This window comes from Monodon monoceros, unplaced genomic scaffold, assembly GCF_005190385.1.
Source record: "Monodon monoceros isolate NGI ecotype Baffin Bay Population unplaced genomic scaffold, NGI_Narwhal_1 Super_Scaffold_13, whole genome shotgun sequence".
Lineage (NCBI taxonomy): Eukaryota > Metazoa > Chordata > Mammalia > Artiodactyla > Monodontidae > Monodon > Monodon monoceros.
The window spans coordinates 24,648,038-24,668,807 of NW_021703769.1; the positions used below are offsets into that span (position 1 = coordinate 24,648,038).

The window sequence follows — 20,770 nt, forward strand, 5'->3', positions numbered from 1 at the left end:
TCTACAACGCATAGAAATATCTGGTCGTGAGTCCCTTCCCCCTCCTTGCATAGGGCCAGTTCAAAAACCTGACTCAGCCCTCCCACTGATCCCAAATGATGATTGATCTCTCCCACCAGAGACTACTCATTCCTTAGGGACCTTGGAAAGGAGATGAGAAAGCCAAAGCAAGCAGAGCATCTCCCCCCATCCTCCTCAACCACTGGTTTTAAGGGATTTCCTCCAGTCTTTGAAGGGTTCCAGGGAGAAGGCCTCAGCTCCAGTTCAGTCTGTAGAAGGGTAAGGGATGGCCCTGGTTTTTTAAAAAAAAAAAAAGGGACTTCCCTGGCCATCCAGTGGTTAAGACTCCAAGCTTCCAATGCAGGGGGCACAGGTTCGATCCTTAGTTGGGGAACCAAGATTCCACATGCCATGTGGCGGGTCCAAAAAAAAAAAAGAAAATTCTGAACAGAAAAAGATTCCAAATTAAAAAAAAAAAGTTCATTGGCTTGGAATCAAAGTGTTGCAAATGCTCAGAAATGCTGTAGTGCAGTACAACAGAGAACATGCTATGTGACATAGGGCAGCCAAGTCACTTCACTTCTCTGAGCTCCAGTTTCCTTTTCAACCTATCCCGGTAAGTTGTTAGGGGAAATGAACATACAAAGAGGCTTAACCCAATATTAACACTAAATGATGCTGCCATCTGAGGAGGGGGCCTGTATTATGTACCTAGCACTATATTATATATGAGTTTATAAAGGTGAGGAAAACATACCGATTTCATAGTAATCAGATTCTCCCCAGCTAGGAGTACTCCTCCAGCTTCCTCCCAGGCTCCCCAGGCCTGGCTGCAGGCCCATATCGATCCACTTCTAATTAGGAACTGTGGCAGTGCTTCTGACAGAAGATCAGGGCCCAGGCTGCCTCTGCTGGCCTCTGGCCAAAGCCTGAAATGCCTTGGCCAGGGTAGACAAAGAATGGACACTTTTATGGTAGAAAAGTATCCCAGATTGAACTCATCATAAAGCAGCATAAAATTTTAGAGCTGAAAAGGTCCTTTATGAGCATGAGCTTTGTTATATTACAGTTGAGAAAGCTAAGGTCCAAAAAAAGATAACTTGTCCAAGGTGGTACAGAAAGATAACGCAGATCTTCTCACTTCTAGTTCTTTCCTCTACATCAGTATTTCCTAACCTGGCTACACAACAGAAGAACTCTGGGAACTTGTTAAAAATACAGTCTTCCAGGCCCCACCCTAGAAAGTCTGATTTGGAACATCTACAGTGGCTGTGGCTCTTTTGCCAGTATATGATCACCTTCCAATAGAAGTGAACCCTGAAATCACAGGATCCAGTTTGGAACTAGGTTCAAATACACCTTGGCTCATAACAGTGCCATTTAGAAGCAATCCACTATTGTTTGAGCCAGCCCTCCCCCACCTCCACAATAACAGAGTTACTCTAGAGGCCTTAGTCAAAGGATCTGTCATAAATGGTTCAGACTTCCTAATGGTCTGCTAGCTTGGCTGTCGACAAAGACATTTCCTTTCAAAACTAGTCTGAAACTAAAATGTCTCTATGAAGATTAGAAATAATTAAGGAGGGAGATTTAAGGAATAGTGGGAGATGGTGTGGTATTGAGTGTATGGGACTGGGGCATGGGCAGATGTGTCTGTATGTAGGGGAGTACTTGTGTGGATACGTAAGGGAGAGGACAGTGTGGTGTCTGTAAGACAGGCTTGCAGATACTTTCCTGGCACACACAATTCTGTGTATCTAGGTAGAAAACAGTGGGACAAGGGTATAGGAGGATAAATGTGTGGGTATAAGGTGTAAGGGAGATAAGTATTGGTGTGTACAGAACAGAAGAAATATGTGCACCTTTGTAACTCAGTTGTGTGTGTATGCGTTGCAAAGCATACAAACCTGTAGGGACAGAAGGGAGTGTGTATGTGTCTGTGTGACCCAGAGACCTGTATGCATGAGAAAACAGACCAATGAGCATTTCTGACTCAACCAGCCCTAGCTTTGCCTGAAGGCTCACACCACTCAAGGGCAGGCCTGTCTGCAGAAATTTCTCATTAAAATTGACATTTTGACAACTACTAAAAAAAATAAGATGATAACAACACCCCCACCATAGTGGGAGGTTAAAGAAAAGTCAATGCCAATAAAACATAAGATACAGATGAGAAGCAATTATGCCATGATTACTTCTCAGCTTCACAAGAGGAGGTGGTATTTGGAGTTAAATACTGTGTAGCTGATTCACATCTCAACCCAAAGGCCTGGATTTCCTGGGTTGCCTGGGGAAGAGGGCAAGAAAGAAGGAATTAGGTAGAGAAAGGTAAACAATAAAGCTAAAAAAACAAAAAACTGGAGCATTGGGGGGACTTCCCTGGTGGCACAGTAGATAAGAATCCACCTGCCAATGCAGGGGACACGGATTCAAGCCCTAGTCCGGGAAGATCCCACATGCCATGAAGCAACTAAGCCTGTGCATCACAACTACTGAGTCTGTGCTCTAGAGCCCATGAGCCACAATTACTGAGCCTGCGTGCCACAACTACTGAGCCCGCATGCCACAACTACTGAAGCCCGCACGCCTAGAGTCCATGCTCAGCAACAAGAGAAGCCACCGCAAGGAGAAGCCCAGGCATCGCAACGAAGAGTAGCCCCCGCATGCCACAACTAGAGGAAGCCCACGTGCAGCAATGAAGACCCAGCACAGACAAAAAAAAATTACAAAAAAGAACAACAAAAAACTGGAGCATTGGGAAGACGAAAGAAAGGGAAAGGACTGAGAAGAAATCAAAAGTAAAAGACAAGTGGGTCACGAGAGAGGGAAGGAAAGAACAGAAAGAAAAAAGGTAGAAAAGACGGGAGAAAAGAGAATTTCCTTTAGGCTGGCCTAAAAATTTAGCACACATTCTAGAAAGAATTCTAGCTTAGGGCAAGAGTAAATTAGTAGGTGGGGCCTGACCTCTGTACCTTCTCATTGCTTTTACTCTAACCATTCCCTCCACCTGGAATGTTCTTCTCACCATCTTTGCCAACTGAACTTCCCCTAAATCTCAAAAGAAATATTCAAATACTACCAGCTTCTAGAAGCTTCCAAGATTTCTCTCAGAAGTTATCTCCAAGAACTTCCATAAGCTGCCAGAGCACTTTATCATATTGCACCTATAGTATTCGGTCAACCGAATACCACAGGTATCTATGTACATATATTTCTGTCATTCATTCTGCAAGTACTATTTGTGCCAGGCCTGTTACAGAGACACATGGGAAACAGAGATAAACAGCACACTGTGTCTTGGTTCATAAGGTCTCAATTTCAGGAATGAAAGCAGATTCAGGTGTGATACAGCACCAGAGTACAACTACAGAAGTAGAAGCAAAGTAGAAAGAAGATCAAAATTAATTCTGCTCATGGAGTGATCAGGGAAAGCTTCACTGAAGAGGTAGCATTTGAACTGGTATGAAAAGATGAGTAAGAGTTTGTCAGGTAAAGACAACAAGGAGCCAAAAGAGTTTCTACTCAGAGGGAATAGTCAAAACAAAGCCATTCTACTGAACAGGGAACAGTGGGTGTTAAACACTGTGCTGCTGACAGAAGGCAGCAAAGTGAGGTGGCACCAGACTGTATGAGCCTTATAGTCAAGTCCATAGTTGAGATTTTTTCCTTTCCAACCTGGGGTGGAGGTGGGGAAGGAGAAGGGACATTTTAAATACATATAATCTCCTTTATTTAGTTGCCCTACTTTAGAGCAAGTCCTCTCAAAACTCCTGGAAACCAGGTCCAATCCCAGGCCCTGCCTACTGCAGTGGCATCACAAGAATTTCGCATGGAGAAGGGCGACAGTGAGAGAAAAAGAAAGGACGGGGGTGGGGGGTGCAGAAGGGAGGTAGCAGGGTTCAAGGAGGAAGGAGCTGAAAGGGAAGAAAAAGAAGAGGAAAAGAAGAGGCAAGGAAGTCACAGGAGGGAACAGATCTATCTTGGCACTGAGGCTCTTTGCTGCTGAGCTGTCCTCTACATCTTTCTAGGTAGAAAGAATAAGGTCAATATGATGCTAGTCACAGAAATAGACCCTTTGCACCAAGATGAGGCTGAGCATATTACTGCCACCTCAACCTCCCTTTGCTTAGGATGATAGGGCTGTACTAAGAAGTGGATTTTGCCCAGCTCTACCAACCATCCCAAAGTATGCCAGAAGCCCCTAGCCCCATGCCCTAAGAGCATGAGGCAGGAGCACCAAACAAAAGTCTAGCGTTTGAAGCAGGGGCCTGCCCAAGACCTAAGGCTGCTGCTTAGGTTCCTAGAGGAAAGCTCTGTTACCTTCTCTGGACTTTATTTCAATCTGCAAAACAAGGGGAGTAAATGTGATGCTCTCTAAGGGCTAAGATATTACAGAAGCTGCTATCCACAGAGAATGATATTTAACGTGGGAATTTTCCTAACCTATCAAGTCTTAACTTCATTCTTTCCACTCCGACCTATGGCCAGTTTGAAGCCAAGAAGCCAGACTCAGAATGGAAGCCAACCCTGACACTATCATCCATTTGGCTCTGTCCAAAGTCTTGTTCTTGCCCAGACCTGTTTATCTCATAGGTCACAAATGGATGCTTAGGCCCAAGGATGTGTTTTGTCTGACCCAAACATTTGTTTAAAAAACAAACAAACAAACAAACAAACCTGAGTTAACTGCCAACATTTAAAATCAGACCTCTTTTTTCTAATTAGATTTCTAGCTTCTCTTAAATATATCAGAGATCTGGCAACACTAGACCCTCAGGGGTAAAGGTTAAAGGGCCTATTATAATCCTGTAATTTATTTGATGCCTTCTCATTTTATCTAAAAAATTTATGCTTATTATCCATTCCATAACATGACTTAACGTAAGAGTAAACTTTTAAACTACTAGTAATAGTATTTAAACTAATCCAACTACAAAAATAAGATTTGAGTACACTTCAGGAAGGTATATGGTTTATCCTGTGATTTCATGTGTCCCAGTCTGAGAACTCCAACATAGTTTATCCGTTCACTCAAAAAATACTTAGGTCCTGTGGTAAGTGCTGAGAAAACATTAATTAACAAGACAGATGTGGATCCTGCCTTGGTGGAGCTCATGGTCCAGTGGGGCATAATGGAAAGAAGCCATACAGAACAGAAGGCACAAAGAAACACTAGACTGAGGATCTCAAGTGTATTCCACAACCTAGGGACCCCTTAGGCAAGTTGTTTAACCTCTCTAGACTTGTTTCCTTGTCTATTAATGGGGAAAGTTTAATTAGGCAGTTGCTGCTGAAAAGTCACTCCCAGCTCCAAATTCTACTAGTATCACAAGAACTTAGCCCAACACCCTTTTCAAGTTCCTAACACTTATTAGCTTCCTCCCTTTATCTGGGAAATCATGATCAGCTGTCATGGAAATTACCATGGTTCTCCACATACTGGATGATGATGTTACAGTAATTACAAGAAGCCAAAGGGAACAGGCAGCAAGAACAGTCAATTACTCAGAAAGCCACCTACTTTCAACACACAGGAGCTGCTCTCACTGCAGCTAGGGGGAAAAAAAGACCAGTTACTAACTTAACTTACAAGTAAAACAGTTTTGATTTATAATAGATGTTGTGGTTTCTTCCATGAGACGGCAGACTTCACCCCAGCCTGTGAGTTGTTAGATGCAAAAAATGCCGATTTTACAAGGACAAGGTTCACTGAGACTTGACTACTTTGCTGTCCTTATGAAGTCCTAAGACAAGCCAGGAGACAGACTTTCTAGGCAACAGAGGCACCAAAAGTTCCTGGTAAAATAAGATAATTCATCTAGTCCCAGGGACTAAGAGCACTGTAACTGGATTAAGTCCCTTCAATATTAGAGTTCCATCTAGTGCCGAGCTGGCCCCGAGGGACCAAGCAGGTAGCAAAAATAAGTACAGCTGACCAAGTGTTTCAAAGAAAGAAGTGCTAGCCTGGTGATAAATGGCAACAGACACTGGGCTTGGGTAGCAAAGAAACAACAGGAAATGGTGTGGGCTTTGACAAACTTGAGAATAAATATGTCCTATCTAGAACAGTCAGCCAATAAGGAAGTAGCATGTGGAATGAGGGAGAGAAATGAAAAACATGATTCTGTAAACTCAAGCATTTTGCCAAATTGGCCTGGTGCCAATTATGATACGAAGAGTCCCTGGTGCCAGGCTCAAGGAGTGAAGCCTGTAGAATAACTGGGGACTATCCCCACTCCTGTGAATAGGAAAATGCTCATGGTCAGTATCAGGATCCAGCCCCTTCTTCTTCCTCAAAAATCCTACTCCCGGGCTTCCCTGGTGGCGCAGTGGTTGGGGGTCCACCTGCCGATGCAGGGGACGCACGTTCGTGCCCCAGTCCGGGAGGATCCCACATGCCATGGAGCGGCTGGGCCCGTGAGCCATGGCCGCTGAGCCTGCGTGTCCGGAGCCTGTGCTCCGCAACGGGAGAGGCCACAGCAGTGAGAGGCCCACGTACCGCAAAAAAAAAAGAAAAAAATCCTACTCCCTCTTCAGGAGAAATCACTCACCCTCATAGCCCACATGCCCAGGCCTCTGATCTCATACATAGTATCTCCACTGAAAACCCTAATGTTCCCAGGCTGGGGTCCAACTCAAAATAAATACAGTTCAGGCTAGACACAATCCAAGACCTGCCAGTCTGCAACCTCTGATCCAGAGCGTAAGATCCTCTGAAAAGATCTGGAACAGAAAGGACTTAGGAGTCCCTTAAGTACTCTTAACTTTTGTCAGAGGAACTGCTTTTCCAAGGAGCTATCCAGGGTCCTGGATCACTTGGCTCCTGAGCTTTAGAATCCATGATTTCACAGCCTTCTCCTCTGGCTTGATCCACTGTCAAAGTATTTTTTTTAAAGACTCTAAAAAGATATTAGGTAACTATTATATGCAAGGCACTCCAGTGATACAAATGCCCTAAACTTTACTTCTCCTGACTTTTGACTTCACTACCTATATCAGTTGTACATCAACCTGGACCCCAATGCCACCTGTCTGCCACCCAAATTACTACAGACCGAAAACACTGCTCTGCTTGACTCTATTCCTATATAACACATTCATTTTAATGGCTTGGTTAGCCAGTAAGATGAAGGTTCAGCAATAAGATGAAGGTATCTCAAAAGGATACCTTTAAGAGTCTTCTCCCTGGACTCCACAACTAAAAGTTTCTTTTCTTTGCAAAACAGCACAATTGCCCCATTACAGTCGGATGTTCTTGGGAGTAAACAGTACAATGCTAAATGTATGCACTCCCCTGAATCAAGGTGGCATTCCCCATGCTTCACTCCATCATTATTCTACCATCTCCAGATTCCATTTCCATAAAAGCAATAATACCTTTGCCAAATAGAAAAGAAAAAAGACTAGCTGCCTTTGAAATAGCAACTCAATCCAAGGAGGGAAGGTTTATTGCTGGAAAAACTTTTCTTATTTACCAGATCCCTCAAGCTGGATTTATGAGCAGGGAGAACACAACAAAAATGGTTTTTAGGAAAAGGCAACTGGCAGCAGAGAGGAGCATGGCTTGAGAGAGGGCAAGACAGGATGTAGGGAGGTTAGTTAGGAATCCTATGGGGTTAATCCCTATAGCCCCGCAATGGCCAAAATAGGCTCTATGTCTGAAACAGGGTATGGTCCTCACTCCCTGGCTGACTACGTGCTCCTTGAAAACAGTCTTATTCATATGAGTATCACCCACAGCATCTAGTATCATGCCGTCAAATGGTGGGCACTAAAATGGTCACAGGGACACAGAACACTACTTCTGTAAGAGCTCTCAATGCACACAAAGAAACTAAGGCCCAGAGAACTGAAAATGATTTGCTTAAGCTCACAGAATGGGTGAACGGTGAAAAGAAAAGAGCATAGGTTTTGAAGGCAAGAAGGTCTGTTCAAATCCAAGGTTGCTGTGAGGCCCTGGGCAAGTTACCCAACCTTTCTCAGTCTGTTTTCTCGTCTGCAAAATAAGAATACCTATTTTTGTAGGGCTGCTATGAGGATTAAGAGATACTGACCTCTAGATACAACCACAAATCTACAGGAAACACAGAGGACAGAGAAACATATTAAACAAACCACAGATCTGCAATAAGCAAATTTCTACAGGAAAAACAATCCAACTCCTTCAACAAATAAAAGGGGAAAAAGGTGAACTTTTAATTAAAAAAGACTTAAAAGACATAACAACCAATTACAATGTATGGACCTTATGTAAATCCTAAGTCAAACTGTAAAAATAAGATTGTGCCATTTATAAGACAATGGGAAATTCGAACACAATCTGGATTTTGATGGTATTATGGAATTGTTAAATTTTATTATGTGATAATGGTTGTGTTTTTAAAAATCATCTTTCAGAAATATATTGTGGGACTTCCCTGGTGGTGCAGTGGTTAAGAATCCGCCTGCCAATGCAGGGGACACGGGTTCGAGCCCTGGTCCAGGAAGATCCCACATGCTACGGAGCAAGTGAGCCTGTGCACCACAACTACTGCGCCTGCGCTCTAGAGCCTGCGAGCCACAAGTACCAAGCCCGCATGCCACAACTACTGAAGCCCACATGCTAGAACCCATGCTCCACAACAAGAGAAGCCACCACAATGAGAAGTCCGCGCACCACAATGAAGAGAAGCCCCCGCTCGCTGCACAGCAGCAAAGACCCAACACAGCCAAAATAGAAATAAATAAATAATTTTTAAAATACACTGTGAAAGCTTTTTAACAAAAGAAGTATCTAGAGCGGTGATGGTTGCACAATGATGTGAACATACTGAATGCCACTGAACTATATAACTAAAATGGTAACTTTTATATTACATATACTTTATGACAATAAAAAGTTTAAAAATTAAAAAAAATACATTGTGAAGTACTTAAGGACAAAATATCATACCCATGTTTCAAAGCACAGGATGAGAAGTATGTAAGGGTATAAATGAAATAAGATTGACCATGAATAGATAACTACTGAAGCTGAATGATGGGTACATCATGCTTCATTAACCTATTCTGTCTACTTTGTATGTGTTTGAAATTTTCCATATTAAAAAAGAAGATGTGGTTAGGTTTAAATCCTGGCAACTCCATTTACTAGCAGTGTGACTATGGGCATATTTCTTAACCTACTGGTATCTCAGTTTCTTACCTATATGATGTGGAACAACAGAACCTACTTTTTACGGTTGAGGTGAGAATGATTTTTAATATACACTTAGGTATATTATATTTAAATTATATACAATATATATACAATATATACAAATTATATACAATATATACAATTGTATATGTATACACAACATATACAATATGTTGAAACTTTATATGAAATGTCTGTCTTATACATTAATTTTACATATAAGATATGCCTTAAGATTATATATAAATTTATATTATAAAGATTACACACACACACACACACACACACACACAAAGGGCTCTCAGCACATAGTAACCGTCAGTAAATATCAGCTCTATTAGTATGAACACAAGGCACCAATATGCTATCTCAACACAGTGGGCACCCAAGTCATGGCAGCTTTTTTTTTCTTGGCTGCGTTGGGTCTTTGTTGCTGTGTGCAGGCTTCCTCTAGTTGTGATGAGCGGGGGTTCCTCACTGTGGTGGCTTCTGTTGTTGCGGAGCACAGGCTCTAGGCACATGGGCTTCAGTAGTTGTGGCACACAGGCTCAGTAGTTGTGGCTTGCGAGCTCTAGAGCGTAGGCTCAGTAGTTGTGGCACATGGACTTAGTTGCTCCGCAGCATGTGGGATCTTCCCGGACCAGGGCTTGAACCCGTGTCCCCTGCATTGGCAGGCGGATCCTTAACCACTGTACCATCAGGGAAGTCCCATGGCAGCTATTATTAATATAAATGGCAGAGTTAGGTCTAGAACCCAGGTCAGATTTTTAATCAAGTACTTGACAAGTCTCCTTGACAGAAGGCCTAGATACCCTCTGGTCAATGTCCCCACTGGCAGCTCTAACACCCCCAGTGTCCCCTGACAAATACCCCAGGACCTAACACAGGTTCAGGAGCTGACTAATGTTTAACATGCCTCTGTGGGAGCAGGCAGGGCCACCCTGTTTCCCAAAAACAGGTAATTTAAGGTACATTTTCTAGTATTTGCTGACAGAACAAAGAAGAAAGACTCTAAGACATGATCAGTGTTCACACCAGCCTTCAAAGTGATTTGGTAAAACTACAGAAAATAAACACCCAGCTAGGGTCTACCAGGCAGGATAAAAGCTGACAAAGAAATGGTAATTTTTCCAAGCAAATATACAAGTAATAGGTGAGTGCTGAGAGACTAAGTTCTTTAGGTCCTGGCGTTCCCCTTCCTCCCCCTCCATTTTAAGAGAAGACAAACTCTCTTTTGACATACTTCAAGTATGACTGTTTGCTGGATTAATTTCTTCCCCGAAATGATGTAATTATAGGCAAAGGGGTCATTCTCATCCTATCAATTTAAATACAAATTGGCTTGGGTACATTATTACCTTTTCCACCTGCTCCAGGAGATTATGAGAAGGTATCACCAACCCCCAAATTATGGGACATGTCCTCCCCACTCTGCTCATTAGCTGGAATATGGATGCCGCTTGATCTAGTTGCTCATCTGTGTTTCCGCTCAAGTTGTTCCCATTGCACAGAATGTCCTCTCTCCATCTCTGGAGCCTAAATCTCCTGCGATCATACTTTCTGGAAACAAAGTGGGAGGAGAGAGAAGCACTGCAACTGAGAAAAGATATCTGGGCGCTGCTTCTGGGTAGTCTGTGAGATTTGGCCAAGACATAGAAATATTAGTGTTTCATAATTTATAAGCATAGCAAGACAGAATATTAGACATTGGGATGGTCCTAGATAATACATAGTCACTATCCTTATCCTACAAGGCCCAGCTCAAATGCTCAGTCCTCCATAGATGTTCCCTGGGCACCACACACCCACAAATGAAGCAATCTCTCCCTCCTCTGAACTTACCAATCACTTTACCCCTGTATGGTACCACCTGAGAGTTCCTATCATGGTTCTTACAATTCACTTCTCTAACTACACTCCAACAAGAATGACATAAAATAAAAAGATAATGCTAACTGTTGACAAGGACATGGAGCAAAAGGAATTCTCTCATACACAGCTGATGAGAGTTTGATCTGGTATGCTTCTGAAAACTGTTTGTCAATAACTAACTACTAAAGCTAAAACACTCACTGCTGCCCCTTAACAGTTCTGCCTATACCTTTGCTCCATCATTGCCTCTGTCTAAATGCTTCTAGCATTCTTTCTCCCAATCCCAAGACTGGTCCAGACCACTCTTCCTGATCACCCCAGCCCAAAGAGATTTCCCCTTCTATAGAAAACTCTGCTATTTACCTATTACCTCTGACAAATGACTCATGAATTCTTCACATATAAAGTGCATCATCTGGTTTTATAATGCACTTTTAGTAACATCTAACTTGCTCTTCACAATAACACTGTGAGGAAGGCAAGATACAGATTATTAACCTCATTTTATAGATGAGAATATGGAGGTTCAGAGAGGGGAAAATGACTTATTCCAGTTTTCCTGGCCAAATTAGTTCCAGGGAACAAGAGTAAGACCTTAGTCTTCCAAACCAAGCTCTCTACACCAAACTGCCTTATTATCAGCTACAACTTCATGATTACCTTGTCTCCCCAAAGAGACCACAGGTTCCCTGAAGACAAGAGTATGCTTTACACATTTTCATCCCTCACAGCACCAAGGGAGGACTCAGTGGGCTCCATACAGTTTGGCCAAATTGATCTCAATATTGTCCCCAACCTTTGAGGACGAACACAGGCGTATTTCCTCTTCTTCTAGACCTCCCAGGCAATGCGAAATTGTTGGAAGAAATCATGAACACAACACAGCATCCCAAATAACATTTTTTTTTTGAGAATAGGGACAAGGGAAGAGGAAGAGCCCTTCAAGACAGGGTAACCTCAACGTTCCCTCCATTTCCTAGGGCTCCATGCTGCAAAGCATTCAAAGAAGGCTGGCAGAGATAGCAGCAATGGGCTTCAAGAACCACAGTTTAGTCATAATTAGTAAGTCAAAAACTGATCAAATGGGAAATCCCCGGCGGTCCAGTGGTTAGGACTCCATGCTCTCACTGCTGAGGGCCTGGGTTCAGTAACTGCTCGGGAACTAAGATCCCACAGGCTGTGCAGCATAGCCAAAAAAATGCCAGAAACCACACCTCAAATAATTCCATTTGCAAGCAAAATAGCTTATTTTATTTCAAAACTGAGTATAAAATTTAATTTAATATGAAACAATTTTCTTCATTCCTAAATAAGAAGCTAGACAATATCAACCCTTTCTGGAAACCAGCCAAAGAACTGATGTGAGAAGAATAGGGAAAGCACTAGGCAGATGTCTAGACACCCAAACCTGAAGGGCAATGCTGTCCCCTACCCTAAGGTTCTTGACTTTACACACTGGCTGCTGGACACGTCAGCAATAGAGAAGAAAATCTAGATAACAGGCAGAAGAAAGGAAGAGAAGGAGGGAAGGCCAAAACCAAACTGGAACACTGGAAGTCAGATACTCAAATAGGTCTCCTTGCCTAGTGATACATCCATCAATTCTGCTATTTCCAGTCTGAACCCTCAACCAAAACATACAGGCCAAGGAAGCACGGGTAAGAATAAGCTAGGACCTGTTGTACTTATCTGTCTCTCTCTCCAGACTGAATGTAATCTGAGGGCAGGAATCATGTATTGTTTGGTTTGTATGTTTTCCATAGGGAGAACACATAGTAGGTACTCCAAATTCCTAGAACAAATGGTTGAACTTAGGGATGGAAAGCAGTTGGACTTCCAAGCATAACCTTACTACAGCAGCTAGGTAACCTACTTAGCATGGTAACTCTACCTAACACCCTAATTTTAGTTAACTTTAATTGGTGTGAAAAATCAATTTAGGGTGAGTCTTTAAGGTATGAAGAAAAGTTATTCTTGTGTTCAACTGATTCAGGCACAGCTATCATTATATTGAGAGCACCATTCCTCAGTGCCAGCTTACAACTATCTGGAAGAACAAAGTCCCAAAGCCTTAACACGGTCTGTGTAAGCAGCAAACAACATTTGACTTCTCAGTGTAGCATGATCATACCTTCCAGAAAGGAAACCCAGACCCAGAGAAATAGAGTTATGGAAATGATTCTTTTAAATCTACTGCTCAGCTTGCTTTCACTAGCGCAAAGAATTACAAAGGAAACTAGACAAACAGATCAACAGACACCATGCAAACACTACCGTTAACTAGGCTTAGTGAAATCCTTAATAAAACAAACAAACAGGAGATAGCTAAATACCAGATAAATGCCTCTGGAATGAAGAAAACCTGGCCAACAATAGGTTGACCAGGTTGTAAATCTGACCTTGTAAATGAGAATACTTACTTGGAATAAGGCAATGATTCTTACCTTGACAAATAAACAGAACTCTTCACTCTCTACAGATGGCATTTCAAGGGCCAGGTAACCACAGCAGAGGTATCTACCTCATAAAGCCAAAGCTCTAAGGAAATGCAAATTTCTGGTCTAGTGTTTTTCCAGTCCTAGTGGTGTTTGGAAATCTTATAGTGTTTTGTTTTTTTTTTCCTTTTATCCTATGATTTTAAACAGTTTGCTACCTATTTAAATATAACTTTTTAGTCTTGGACTCCAAGTTTGTCCCATGGGACAACAGCTCCAAGTTTATAATGGAACTCAGTAGACAATTTGGTAAATTCATCTCACAAGCAATTTTTCAGCAATCTGTCCACTCTAAAAAGCAATATCCATCTCTTTATATACTGAAAGGTATCTGCGAACCCAGAATTTAACCCTGTGAGATACTCTCAATACTCTAACAAAGCCCCTTCTTCTTCCAGAAATGAATTCTCAAGCCGCTCCCATAAAACCAGACATCAGCCCAACCCCCTTGTTTTACAGACAGGAAGACTGAGATCCCAGGGAGTATTAGGTAATTACAATTAACATGAGTTTGGCAAGCATCAAAGGCCCACTGAATGCTATTCCCCCCCAGTGGAACTGCACTGGGCATGTTGGGAGGATGGCCAGATTGGCACTTTAGTCAGTGGAGCACTCCAAATACATATGTCTGAGCCTAAGAAAACCTGAGTATTCAACCAAAAACTCCCGACCCCTACCCCAGCATGGAGAGCAGGGAGCAGTAGGCAGCCTGAACGGCTCGTTGGGGATGTAGACCAGAACCCAGAGATAATATCCCAACCTTCCTCCCCTCCTCCCAGGAGGCACAGCAGATTTATTCATATGGAGGCCATTATGAAGTGACAGAAAGACTGAGGAAAAAAGAAGGGCTGTAGAAACAGCCAGAAGACATAACTAGCAATACTTGGGCAGATGCCTGTCTCTAGTTATTCGATAATTATTCCTCATTAGAGAGGAACTTCCAATCCTTTTTCTGTACCCAGGGCTCACCCTTTGGCCCCGATTATTTTATGAAGCAATAGGACCAGAGAAGGAAAGGGGCTTGGCCAAGCCCATACACTGAATTATTAGTAGCAGGGACCAGACCAACTATTCTCAGGCTCATGACTAGGCTCCCAGTTTATCCTACTGCCCCTTTCTCTCTAGTCCTGAGTCTGTGAGCTGCATCCATCATGGGTCTGAAACTTTCCTTACAGTACCCAGGGGTCAGTTGTAGGACAGCAAGCTAACATTACTACTCCCATCATCTCTCCTCCAGTTGTACATTTTATACATAAAGCTAAAACTGAATAAAACTAGGTTTTTAACAGACACTCATGTGAAAACCCTATCTCCACCTCGACATCCCTACTACTGCCTAAGGAAGAAAGGGGAGGAAGAGGAAGTGGGAGGGAAAAGAAAGGAAGAAAATACCTCTCCAAGAGATATACTGTCTGAATCATCATCTAGAATCATAAAATGTTATTGCTAGAAGGGACCCTGGGGGTCATCTAGTCATTATTTTTCATCATTATTCAAATGAATAAACCTGGCCCTTTGAGTAAGTGTAGACTTTTGCCACCTGAGGAAAAGACTGGCACACAGAGCAGAGTCTCCTGACTCCTGCCCATAATAAGAATCCTTCTTAGTCCCTCCCCACTCTCTCCCCTCCACTACAGTATCTAAGCTGAGATCTGCTGCCCTTTTGAATGCAAGCTTCTCAAGCTATGTTTTATTCATCTTTGCTTTCTCAGTGCCTAGCAGAGTAAGCAGAGGTGAATTACAGAGGGACACTAGCACATGGGGAGAGCAATGCCAAAGAATGTTGTCTGGAGAAAAAACATAAGCTTTCCTTGACTTTAACATATGCAGTCTTCAGAGCTGTGCAAGGTCTGGAATGTCTAGGTTCTAATTATTTCCTCCTTTCCGAAACTAGTGTCTACAACAGTTTAGCCAGGGATAGCTATCAAATTTGCTGTGCCATACTCTCCCTCACCCCTGTTTCCCCTCCCCTCCCCTTGGAGAACTATGATCAATAACTGGATGAAGGTAAATGAAAGCAGATGTAATAAGACCCTGCATGAGAAATCTTCCCCCCACCTTCTTCTCCTGTGTCCTCACCTCAATAAACTGCATCCCCATCTATACAACTGCACCAGGTAGAAATCTAGAAGTGTTCCTTGATTTCTTCCTTACCCTCCACGCCAACAATCTTTGATAGTGTCTCACAACTTAATTCCATCTTCTTTTCTCCACACACACACACACACACACACACACACACACACACACACACCCTTCATTGGAAACACCATCACCTCTTGCCTGCATTACTGCAAAAGCCTCCTAACTGGTCTCTTTGCCCATGGTGCTCTAGCCCTCCAATCCACTCCCCAAAGAGCCACTGATATCCTTCTAAAATGCATACAGGATCATGGTCCCCTCACCAAAATGAAGTCCAAACTCTTCAACCTGGGCAATAAGGGCCTTTCATGACTTGGCCTCTGCTCTGCCCACCTTGCCAGTCTCATCTTTTGCTACATCACCCATCTCATGCTTCATGCTCCACCCAGAAATCTTAAGAAACTTACTTAACCCCTCTGGGTTTGCTTCCTCACCTACAGAATGGGAATTATAACAGTATGTACCCCTCAAGATGGTTATGGAAAGAAATGAGTTAACACACATTAAATGCTTAAAATGGCATCTGGTAGATATAGTAAATGGCCAAAAGTCTCACCTGTTACCACCGCCATCTCTAGACTTGCTATTCCCTTCTGCCTAGAACAGTCTTACCTGTCTCCTCCTCAGCTCCCCAAATCTCTTCTTTTCCTAGCTTAGTCTTTTCTCTGAGGTCTAAGCCTAGCCAATTTCTCCAACGAACCACCCCACCCTGACCCTCCAAGGCTGGGTTAGTTCCATTCCTCCGTGCTCTCATGGTGCTTGTTCCTGTCACAACACTTCCCACACTGCCTGTTTCCTTGCCTGTCTTCCCCCGAGACACCCAAATTTCCAAGCTTAGTACAGTGCGGAGCAGACGTTTAATAACTGTTCTGTAAACGGAAAATTTTCCAGTAATGAGGTGCCCAATGAAACAGAATCTCAACGGGTAGCCTATTCAAATGTTGGCTGGGTGGCTGGCTGGTCTACATGATTTTAAGTCCCTCAACTACAAGATTCTATCCAATAAACATTTCAATACACTCTGACCTTATTATCACACTCAGGGGTTTAAACTTTAATATGTAGGCAATGTTGGGCCATCAGATTTTTAAGGAAAGTGCAACATACTCAGATCTGTGTTTGTTGCCCTATTATCCATCTCTGGAACACCTCCCATCCCAACCCCCTGCTGGCATCATGACAAAATTCCAACTACACTTCACAAACATAAACACCACATCCCACCACCACACCACCCAAAAGACACAGAAGTAGTCAAAACAAAGGGAATTTTGAAAGACTAAATGCAGCATTTAATTCCATCTTAACTACCTGCAAGCAATGAGGAGCCATAAATACCCTCTAGGAACCCAAAAGCTAATCGCTCTTGTGTGCCTTAATGGAAAGAGGAGGGCACAAAGAGGGAGCATTTCATAAAGATAATCCATTTAATCATCCTGAGTAGTTCTGATCCAAGCTGCTGTCACAGCACTGCTATTGTTGATCACTACAGTCCCATATGCCCAAACCCAGGACAGCCAGAAAGGAAGATGCAAACAAAGCAAGGGTGGGGAGTCCTCTGAGTTCTATTTCAAGAGCAGGAGTTCCCTTTGGAAGATACAAAAGGGGCAAAGGGGGGGGGGGGGCTTAACCAGAGTGGTACAGCCAGGCCTAGGTTCTTGCTCTGGAGCTGCATGCCACACCTTACTGCAGATGAGAACTAATAATCATTTTGCATTTTCAGAGCACCTAGGGCTTAAGGGAGGCACTAAGAGTACCAGCTTTGCCAGTCACAAAAGGACAAATATTGTATGATTCCATTTACACGAAGTACCTAGAGTAGTCAAATTCACAAGGACAGAAAATAGAATGATGGTTGCCAGGAGGGAGAGGAAAGGAAGTGTTTATACAGAGTTTCAGCTGAGGAAGATGAAAAAGTTCTAGACACGGATGGTAGTGATGGTTGCACAACAATGTGAATATATTTAACGCCACAGAACTGTACATTTAAAAATAGTTAAAATAGTAAATTTTATCTTACATGTATTTTTACAAAAAAATAAATTAAAAGCATACCAGCTTTAAAGTTATATTGTCTGCAGTTATCAACTACATGATCCTGAGCAAGTCATGTAACCTCTCTAATCCTGTTTCTTCTTCTGCAAAAGGAATTTAATAATATACCTAATTCATACAGTAGCTCTGAGGACTAAATGAGATACTCCATAGAAAGTCCTTAATCCAGTGACTGGTACATGGAAAGTACTTAATAAATGTTAGCCTACTACTACAATGCACTTTCATAGCCATTTTTTCATAGTCCCCACCCAACCCTGTGATAGTTTACAGATAAGGAAACTGAGGCTCAGAGAGCCACAATGAGTGACTGAGTTCATGATGCCACATCAAATCAAATCCTTTGTCCATGAGAGATGCCCTGTACTCACCACTTGTTAATCCGGTGATCTAAGTAAGGCAAGTGCCCTAACCTTGCTATGTCTTAATTCTCAATTAGAGTTGTAAAAAGGAGATATAAACCAAACTCTGAGAGCTCCCTCACAGAACTGGATGAGAAATGAAATCAGGTAACAGTTATAAAAGAAAACTATAAACCATAAATAAAGTACTATAAAATAACAGTGGTGACTTATGAGAACTGGTACTCCTGTGCACAAAACCTGGCCTCCTTTTAATGCTGGGACTAAACAACTTCTTTGTGATTTCAAGTTACTTGGGATTCTTGGTCTTCAGACCTGAATAAGTAGTTTAGTGCCCTTTCAAAAGGTGGCAGAGTACAGTAGAAATAAAAATATTACTGCACTGGAAGTCAGAAGACTGGAATTCCAGTTGTGATTCTGTCACTAAAACAGTCTGTGAATTTAGACAACTTACTTCCCCCTTCCAAGATTCAGTTAACAGGAAAGAGGGAAAAGGCAGATAAAAAAAGTTAGACCAGATAAGACCCCTTCCAGGTCCTACATACCACTACTTTTAAATCCAGAATCTTGGAAAGGGGAGAGTACAGCAGACCTCCAGACTCCAAAGAACTAAAGCACACATCAGGAGAAATGGCAAGAGCTGGCCTAGGAACTCCCCTGCCTGATCTTTAGACACCAGGGATCAAACACACTGGAAAACTAGAACACTTACCAAAGTTAATTTTAGTTCACTTTTACCCCTCTGGGCCTTATCTGAAAATAAGAGAAATAAATCTCTATTTGAAGGCAGGGAGTTGAAGCAATTGACTTGAACCACTTTCTGCTCCCCCTCCCCCAACCAGGAGCTATAAATCTAAACCCTATAAAGAACAAGCAAGGTTTGGTGGGAGGAACAAGTCACAAAAAACAAAAAACGGATGAACCTCACTGCTTTAAACGACTTACACCTTCCCTGAGCCAAAACCCCAGGGAACTTCAGTTGTGCTTGAGATCTGGAGTCCTCTGCATCCATCAGCTTCTAACGGGCAAGGAATCAGGGAGAACGGAGTTAGTTAGGTATCCCAACTAACAATGTGACTCAAAATCGGTTCTGCACTAAGAGATTACACAAGTTCACACTAAGAAATAAATAACAGGTACCAGCACCACGGCTTCACACTTCTGTGGCTCCTGTGATTTAGAACACATTACTTAACCTCTCTGCGCCTTGATTGCTGCTTTTGTAAATGGGGATAACCTCAGAAGGCCGTCGTGAGCATTCTATAAAATAAGGCTTGCGAAGTTCCTGAGTCAAGTCCATTAAATGTTACCTGTTGGTATTAAACACTTCTCGCACACATTAGCTTCCTCCCTGAATCCACAAACACCCTGTGAGGCGACATTCTTTCTCCCTGTTCACTGAAAGGCAAACTGAGGCTCGGCGGCGAAAAGGCTGCGTGAAGCGCGGAACACGGCCCCAGCTCGAGGGCCTGCTGTTCTTCCTCTATGAGCCCAAGGTGTGCAACAAGCCCAGGACCGGGAAAGGGGGGCCGAGGAGGCGCTCAGGCCAGTAGGGAGCGAGACGGGACCAGTTTTGATCGCCTCCGGGAACCCGCAGACCCAGCCCGAGAGGGAGAGCCGGAAGAAACCCGGGGCCAAGGCCAGAACCGGGACCCGGCCCGCCCGAGGCCTCCCCAGCGCGGCCTCCGCTCCCCCCTCCTCCCCTCGCCGGGCGGGGCGGGGCGCGAACACAAAAGACTCCAACTTCCGAGCGGGCGCGGGCCCACCCCGCCAACTCCCGGCCCAGGTCCGACCCGCGGGGAGGAGGCGGGCAAGCAACACCAGGGCTGCCGGGACCCAGGGCGGCAGGCCCGGGTGGAGGAAAGGTGCGGGGGCAGGGTGCCGGGAGTTACTCCGGCTCCCGGGACTCCCCGAATGGCCGAAAAAAAGAGTTTCTAAAAATAGGCAGCGACCGGCGCGAAGAGGTGGGTGACCGAAAAGGAACAAGGAGCACCCCCTCCCCACACCTTCAAGGAGACGCCCGCGGCCCCCACTCACCCGCCCTGAGAGGTCTGGAGGAAGCCGCGCGGCGCGGAAGGAGGCGGTGCCGCCGCACTCGGGGGCGGAAGGGAGGGAGCGAGGGAGGGAGGAAGAAGGCGGCCCCGGCCGCAGCGTGAGGAACTGAATACACGCGCGGGAGTCGCTGCCGCCGCTACCGCCCCCTCAGCTTCTCTCTGCTCTGCCCACCCTGCGCTGAGCTGCTCGCGCACCCCGCCGCACTGACAGCGGCGCGAGCCCCGCAGTCTCCAGTCCTTCCTTTGGCCGGCACCACTGAGGCGTGCCGGGGTGGGGGTGTCCGGAGCGGCTTCCCTCAACTCGGCCCCGCCCGCCACTCCGGCTCTGGCCCCGCCACCCCCTGCCCCCGCCTCTGTCTCCAGAGACGGGCCTGGCGACTTAAGCGCGAGGAGTCCGCAGCCCCGCTGTGACACAGCCCGGCCCCCGAGGCGCAGGGGCTCTTCCTACCCCCTCAACCTAGCTTTGGAAAGGTCCAGAGCTACGGCGGGGAGAAAAGGAAGGAGGGGTCGGGGAGGGGCCTGACAGGGAGGAAGAACTGAAGTGGGACCCTGAGGAGGCGGGGCTAGGGCGGGAAGAGAGACTGGTTTACACTGGAACCGAGCGTAAGGAGG

At 44.3% G+C, this 20,770-nt stretch overlaps 1 protein-coding gene across 5 annotated transcripts in view; it reads right to left on the bottom strand.

The window, feature by feature from the left end:
* RALY (RALY heterogeneous nuclear ribonucleoprotein) overlaps positions 1-20,530 on the bottom strand; it is a 79,616-nt gene extending 59,086 nt beyond the window's left edge. The window contains exon 1 of one of the 5 annotated variants that reach the window (XM_029219865.1): positions 20,142-20,530. The gene's annotated coding sequence lies outside the window, so the exon portion shown is untranslated. Of the gene's footprint in view, positions 1-19,049; positions 19,123-19,414; positions 19,587-20,141 lie in introns of those variants that run through there. The other 4 variants (XM_029219867.1, XM_029219864.1, XM_029219869.1 and 1 more) reach the window with 4 other exon arrangements.
* Positions 20,531-20,770: the final 240 nt, after the last annotated feature.